Source organism: Odocoileus virginianus, chromosome 9 (genome assembly GCF_023699985.2).
Source record: "Odocoileus virginianus isolate 20LAN1187 ecotype Illinois chromosome 9, Ovbor_1.2, whole genome shotgun sequence".
NCBI lineage: Eukaryota > Metazoa > Chordata > Mammalia > Artiodactyla > Cervidae > Odocoileus > Odocoileus virginianus.
This window is the reverse complement of record NC_069682.1, coordinates 41,918,011-41,924,070: the sequence shown is the minus strand read 5'-3', so window position 1 is coordinate 41,924,070 and position 6,060 is coordinate 41,918,011. Positions and strand designations below refer to the sequence as shown.

At 38.2% G+C, this 6,060-nt stretch overlaps 1 long non-coding RNA gene across 1 annotated transcript; it reads left to right on the top strand.

Moving 5' to 3' along the window:
- Window positions 1-956: 956 nt before the first annotated feature.
- Window positions 957-5,047, top strand: LOC110126815 (uncharacterized). Its single transcript, XR_002310555.2, has 3 exons — window positions 957-1,088; window positions 1,992-2,179; window positions 3,614-5,047. It is a non-coding gene; the product is annotated as an uncharacterized lncRNA (long non-coding RNA).
- The last annotated feature ends 1,013 nt before the right edge of the window (window positions 5,048-6,060 follow it).

The following is a 6,060-nucleotide window of genomic DNA, read 5'->3' as shown; positions in this document are numbered from 1 at the left end:
GGCAGGAACCCCTGTAGCACGACACCAGCACTCACTCTCTTACTCCCTGCCTTGTATTTTATCTGCATTTCACCACTACTGAATTCCATGAGTCTAATGCACAAAAAGTTGCTGCAAAGTAATTCTATTTATTTTGTTGTTAATTTTTTTTTTACTGCTGCAAAATGCCAAAACCTCAGAGCCTCATTTTCTCACCTATAAAATGGGAGCCCTAAGAGTTCCTCCTTCATTCAGTTGAAAAGGTTAAAGTGCACAGTGCATGAGACATGAAAAGTTCTTAATTAATTAATAGATGATGTTGTTATCTATCATTTGTTTTGAAAGATTTAAGTTTTTAACAGACGATTCAGGTTCAGAGCAGATTAAGAGAGTGACACAGAGCCTGTGCATGCCTACCCCGCACCAGCACAGCCTCCCCTGTTGTCAGCAGCGCCCACGAGAGCCAGAAAGGAATTTTGAATAAACGTCCAGGCTTCACCTCTGAAACCTACTTCTTATTCCCAACCATTCCTCTCTTCCTTTACTCCGACTTGCCAAAGAAACAAATAAAAAGCTCTCAGTTATATTTGTTCTCCAAAGGAAATACCACTGTTGCAGAAAGAAGAAAGCAAGTAATTGACAGGAGATGTAGTCTGAGGTAAGAATACAAGGAAAGGCTGACCCTATCTCCGGCCTGAAAGGGCAGGAGCACAGACCACTTCCTCATCAACCACACTCTGAGCAGGGAGCCTCCCTGACTGGCAATTTTAAGGTCACAGACAGTGAAAATGAAGACACGAGCTCAGGAGTCAACAGCCCCTGGGAAATTTGAAAACCCTGGAGGAGAGGAGGTTTCAAAATGGGGCGTCAGCTGCCACGTGATCACGAGAACCAATCACAGAAGAGATCAGACCTCACACGGGAGCCAATAGGTAGCGACGCATTTTGTCAGCAGTCAACCAGGATCTCGCGGTGCTGAGGGGACCAGAATGTGTTCGTTCAAGTGTTTTGTTTTTGCTTTTTCTTTAACAACGAAACATTAGAAACAGAGGTGAATGTGAAAGATAAGACAGCCCCCAATCACTACTTCTGAACAGGAACTCTTACAGGTCTGTGGATCACTGTGCAACTTTCTTCATTCTTTTTGACTTTTGATTCTGAGACTGGATGATCTCCACTGACTTACCTTCCAGCCCTTCTGCAAGTGAAAATGTGTTCTTCAACCCCTGTTACTAATTTTCATTTAAATCGTCGTACTTTTTAACTCCAGAACTTTTACTTGATTCCATTTATAATTTATATCTCTTGATATTCTCTATTGGGTGAGATGTTATAATACTACATTATTGTAACTTTTTAGACAGTTTTCTTTATTTCTGAAAACATTTGTTATAGTTTAAAGTTTTTCTGTTATGTTCAACATTTGGGCGCCCTCAGGCATATTTTCTGTTGACTGCTTTTTTCCCCTCTGAGTATGTGGTGTATTTTCCTATTTCTTTGCATGTCTTATTTTTTTGTTGTTAAAACCTTACATTTTTGACAATATATTGGAGAAACTCTGGTTTCAGATCTTTCCCCTTGGGTCTGTTTTTGTTAGTAGGTATTTTTTAATTTTGTTTTTCTTACTGAAACTTTTTTGTTTGTGTATGTTGTATTTTTTTGAGTTAGTTCTGTAACTTCTATAATTCCTACAGTTGGTTACTATTGACGGAGTTTAGAGCTGGACTTTTTAAAGTTATTTTATTTTTGAGTCTGGTTTATACAACTCTCAGGATTAGATCCCAAACAATCTGTGTGGGAATGCATGCCTTCGAACTTTGGAACAATTACAAGACAGTGTTAACTTTCTCTTTCTTCACTGTCAGGGTTTCACTGGGGGATCTTTTCCTTTCCGGTGTCTCTCCTGGGCAGACACAGACTTCCTTATGCATGCAACTTTCTAGATCACTAAGAATATGTGGCAGTTTTTCAGTTTCCCAGGGTCATCTAATTCTCCGAAAATTCCCTTTAAGTTCCCAGCCAGGCTCTGGCATGTCCCAAATGAGATCACAGACCCAGGCAGCTGCAGCACTGTGGGCTGAATGTCGTGTCTGGTCATACCCTTAGATGCAGCCCCTTTTATCCACTGCGTCAAACAAAAGAACAAAAAATACTAACAGATCCAAATCATAGCTAAGTATGGATATGAAATAAAGCTCAAGTAAGTGGCAGACATCTTTTACTATAGCTCTTAACGTATTATGAGACTAGTTCACAATATAATTTTTGTTGCTGTCTATTCAGTACCATTTATGGACTCCAGGTTTCCTACATGTTACATTGTTTCTATGTCCTTGTGGTATACAATCAGATATAATTAATTCTTTTAAAAAGCACACAGTTTGGATTGGATTGTTGGATTTGAGAATATCTACTGGTCACACAAAACAAAGATGAGAAAGACTTGCAACTGAATTAAAGTGATCACACTTTTTCGTTATTTAGATTACTATTTCCATGAATGTAGAAAGTTAAGGTTTTCATTTATTCTTTCATTTTATCCATGGACAATGTTTTTGTTTTATTGAAGTATGCTTTTCTCTAGGTATTCATGATGTATAATAAATTTCCTAATTTAACTCTGATCCATTGCAATTGATTATAATTGTAATTGATTGCAATTGTAATTGATTATAAGCAAACTTCTGATTCATGAATTTGAGGCTGTTCATGGCAAAAAAGAATACTGAAACAGTTTTTTTCATCAGAGAGTATCTAAACACATGTTTAGACCACTTGTTTCTAATTAAACTTCCACTTGAAAGTGCAGCAAAGAAAAAATTAACGTGATAAAAATTAACTTGATAAACCTTAAGGCAAGACATATATAGCCATAAGATCAGGGTTTGAAAAACTAAAATTGTTCTAAAGTGAAAGTCACTCAGTTGTTTCCAACTTTTTATGACCCCATGGATTTCAACTATACAGTCCATGGAATTCTCCAGGCCAGAATACTGGAGTGGGTAACTGTTCCATTCTCCAGGGGATCTTCCCAACCATGGAATCGAACCGGGGTCTCCTGCATTGCAGGCAGATTCTTTACCAGCTGAGCTACCAGGGAAGCCTGAAAATTGTTATAAATATGAAACAAAAAATAATATTGCTTTAATTGTGATTTATATAACTGAAATTACCATTTCAAAAAATTGAAACTGGTAAAAATGATTTTACCTCTCTAATTTAGTTGCCAGTATCTGGTTGTCTAGATAAGCCAGATGAATATACAAAAGGTGTGAATCTTAAAATATTGCAGAAACTCTGATCTTAAGGATGTGAATTGTCAGATTAATTAAGAGAGACTAGTTTTTCTGACTCCAACATGATCAGTGGCCTCATACAATATTTATGTAAAATCATGGCCATGGATTTAAAATATTACAGCTACCTCCCCTGGCTATCTACTTTCCATCAGGCTCACTTGTAATCCTGTTTCTCAAAACTATACTAATCCTATAAAGCACACATTGTTCCTTAATGTTATCATCAAGTGTAATTTTCACAATTCTCTTAGAATTGATGTCATTACCAAGGGTTGAAGACAAGAACACCATTCACTCTTAAAACGACGGTGACTTTGACTTTGCATCTTTCACAGGCTATTGTAATCGTAGCAGCGAGAGGAACATGAGGTCTACCCAGAGCAACATCACCAAGCAACATCATCTCACTCACTGAATCTGCATTGAATGATTCAGTTGGTAACATGCAAAGGCTGCCTTGCCGTGTGCTACCCAGAGGTGAAGGCTTGGGAACAATTACAAGCAGAAGAACACCCTTCAGAGAGCTCTGTCCTCCTATTGTCTCCCACTTTAATTCAAGGCATACACATGGCCCTGGGATGAATGCCCTTATTCTAAAATTGCTCTCATTCATTTTCCATCTATTTCTCTTTGAATGACTCATTGTACTACAAGAAGATTTTTACTCAGGCTGCCTCATAAATCATGTCGAAGCCCTCTTACCAGCCCACATCTCATCACTCAGGTGTACAGGTTACTTGTACAGATGTATGTAAGCTTAGCCTCAATCATACTTCTGTCTTCTCAGCACAATATGTTAATTCTCAGATCCACATCTGTGCTTGTATACTGCCCTGGAAATATTCATAATTATGTGTCAAAGAAAGAATACTTCTCTAAAGTTCAAGTCAAACCTCCTCTTGGCAGATATGTGATATTTCACTATCATGACTTCTTCATCTTCATGTTGGAGAAACAATTTGCTTTACTGTTGATAGAATCATTGTTTCTAATTCCTATTTTGGAATCATCAAATCATATGTGAGTTGAAGCAATCTTAGGGTCAGGCTAGCTTTTTTTCAGATGTGGTTGTTGCTGGCTTTAAAGTACTCATACCAATGAAAGATAGATATTTTTCCTTACACAAAAAGTTATGATGCCTGATAATTTTTGTGGGTTTTTAAGTAAACACTTTAATTTTAGAATGGGTTTTCATTTATAGAAACACTGTGAAGATGATACAGAAAGTACATGCGAAGCCCATACCCAAGGTCCCCTAATATCTTAGTAGAGTAGATTAGTAGGGAGTATTTCTCACAGTTAATGAACCAGTATTGATGCATTATCACTAACTAAAAAGCACACATTATTCTGAGTTCCTCAAATTTTCACATAATGTCCCTTCTCTGTTCCAGAATCCCATGAAAGATACCACATTAATTTTGTCCTGGTGTCTCCCGGCTTCCTCCTGACTGTGACACTTTTTCAGACTTTCCTTCTTGCAGTTGGTCTTGACTGCTTTAAGGAGTACTGATCAGTATTTTGTAAGATGTACTAAATTGGGATTTCTCAGGAGTAGATTAGGGTTAGGTGTCTTTAGGAGGAAGACCACAGAGTCAAAGTGCTCATCACACCATCTGAAGGGTACCGATGGTCAACAGGACATTTCTGTTCATGCTGAGCTTGAATGGGTGACTGAAATGTTGTGTGTCTAGATTTTCTCACCATAAAGCTGTTATTTTAGCTTTTTTCAATACTGTGGTCCTCAGGAGGAAGTCACCATGCAGAGCATGTTTATCTGATGCTCCTCCTTGGGGGTGGAGCATGAAATAAATATTAGGATTTCTATCACATGGGAGATGTGTTTCCTCTTCCTCTCATATTTATTTAATCCTTTATTTGTACCAGTGTGCACTTCTGGTTATTGATTTTATACTTTGGATTACAATCCAATCAATACTATTATATTTATTTTCTTGCTCAATTGTTCTAGCTTTGGCCATGGCTCTTGTGTCCTTTGAAAAAACCCATCTTTGTGTGTGTTTGACACAGTCTTACTTTCTGACACTATTGGCCACTCCAGGATCACCTTGTGGTCCTAGAATCAGCCATTTCTCGAAGAAGCCATGCCACTGGGGAATGGTCAGAAACGAAGATTTAATGTTTAGTGTGCTCACTGATAGTGGGAATCACCAATTACAGATCCTTCCAGATGACAAGGCAAGGAAGTATATGTGTATTAACCTATGCACACACACATGGATAAATATAGATGTAGTTATCAGTATCATAGTAATGTCTCTAATTCTAATCCATTATGACATAGGCAAGGAGATCAAACCAGTCAATCCTAAAAGAAATCAATCCTGAATATTCATTGAAAGGACTGATGCTGAAGCTGAAGCTCCAATACTTTGGTCACCTGATGTGAAGAGCCAACACATTGGAAATGACCTTGTGCTGAGAAAGATTGAGGGCAGGTAGAGAAGGGGATGACAGAGGACAAGTTGGTTGGATGGCATCACTGACTCAATAAACATGAGTTTTTGCAAACTCTGAGAGATGATGAAGGACGGGGAAGCCTGATGTGCTGCAGTCAATGGGGTTGCAGAGTCGGACACGACTGAGTGACTGAAAAAAAAACTACATAGACTGTTCCAGCCTTCCATTGGCTTATCTATAATCTTCTACTGCAACAGCAAGAAAACTGGTGTCTACCACTCAATTACTTAGTTGTTCAATTCCAGTTACGTGTGTAATGGTTTCCGAATTCCTCACTGGTACCTCTGTGAGGAACAACCTT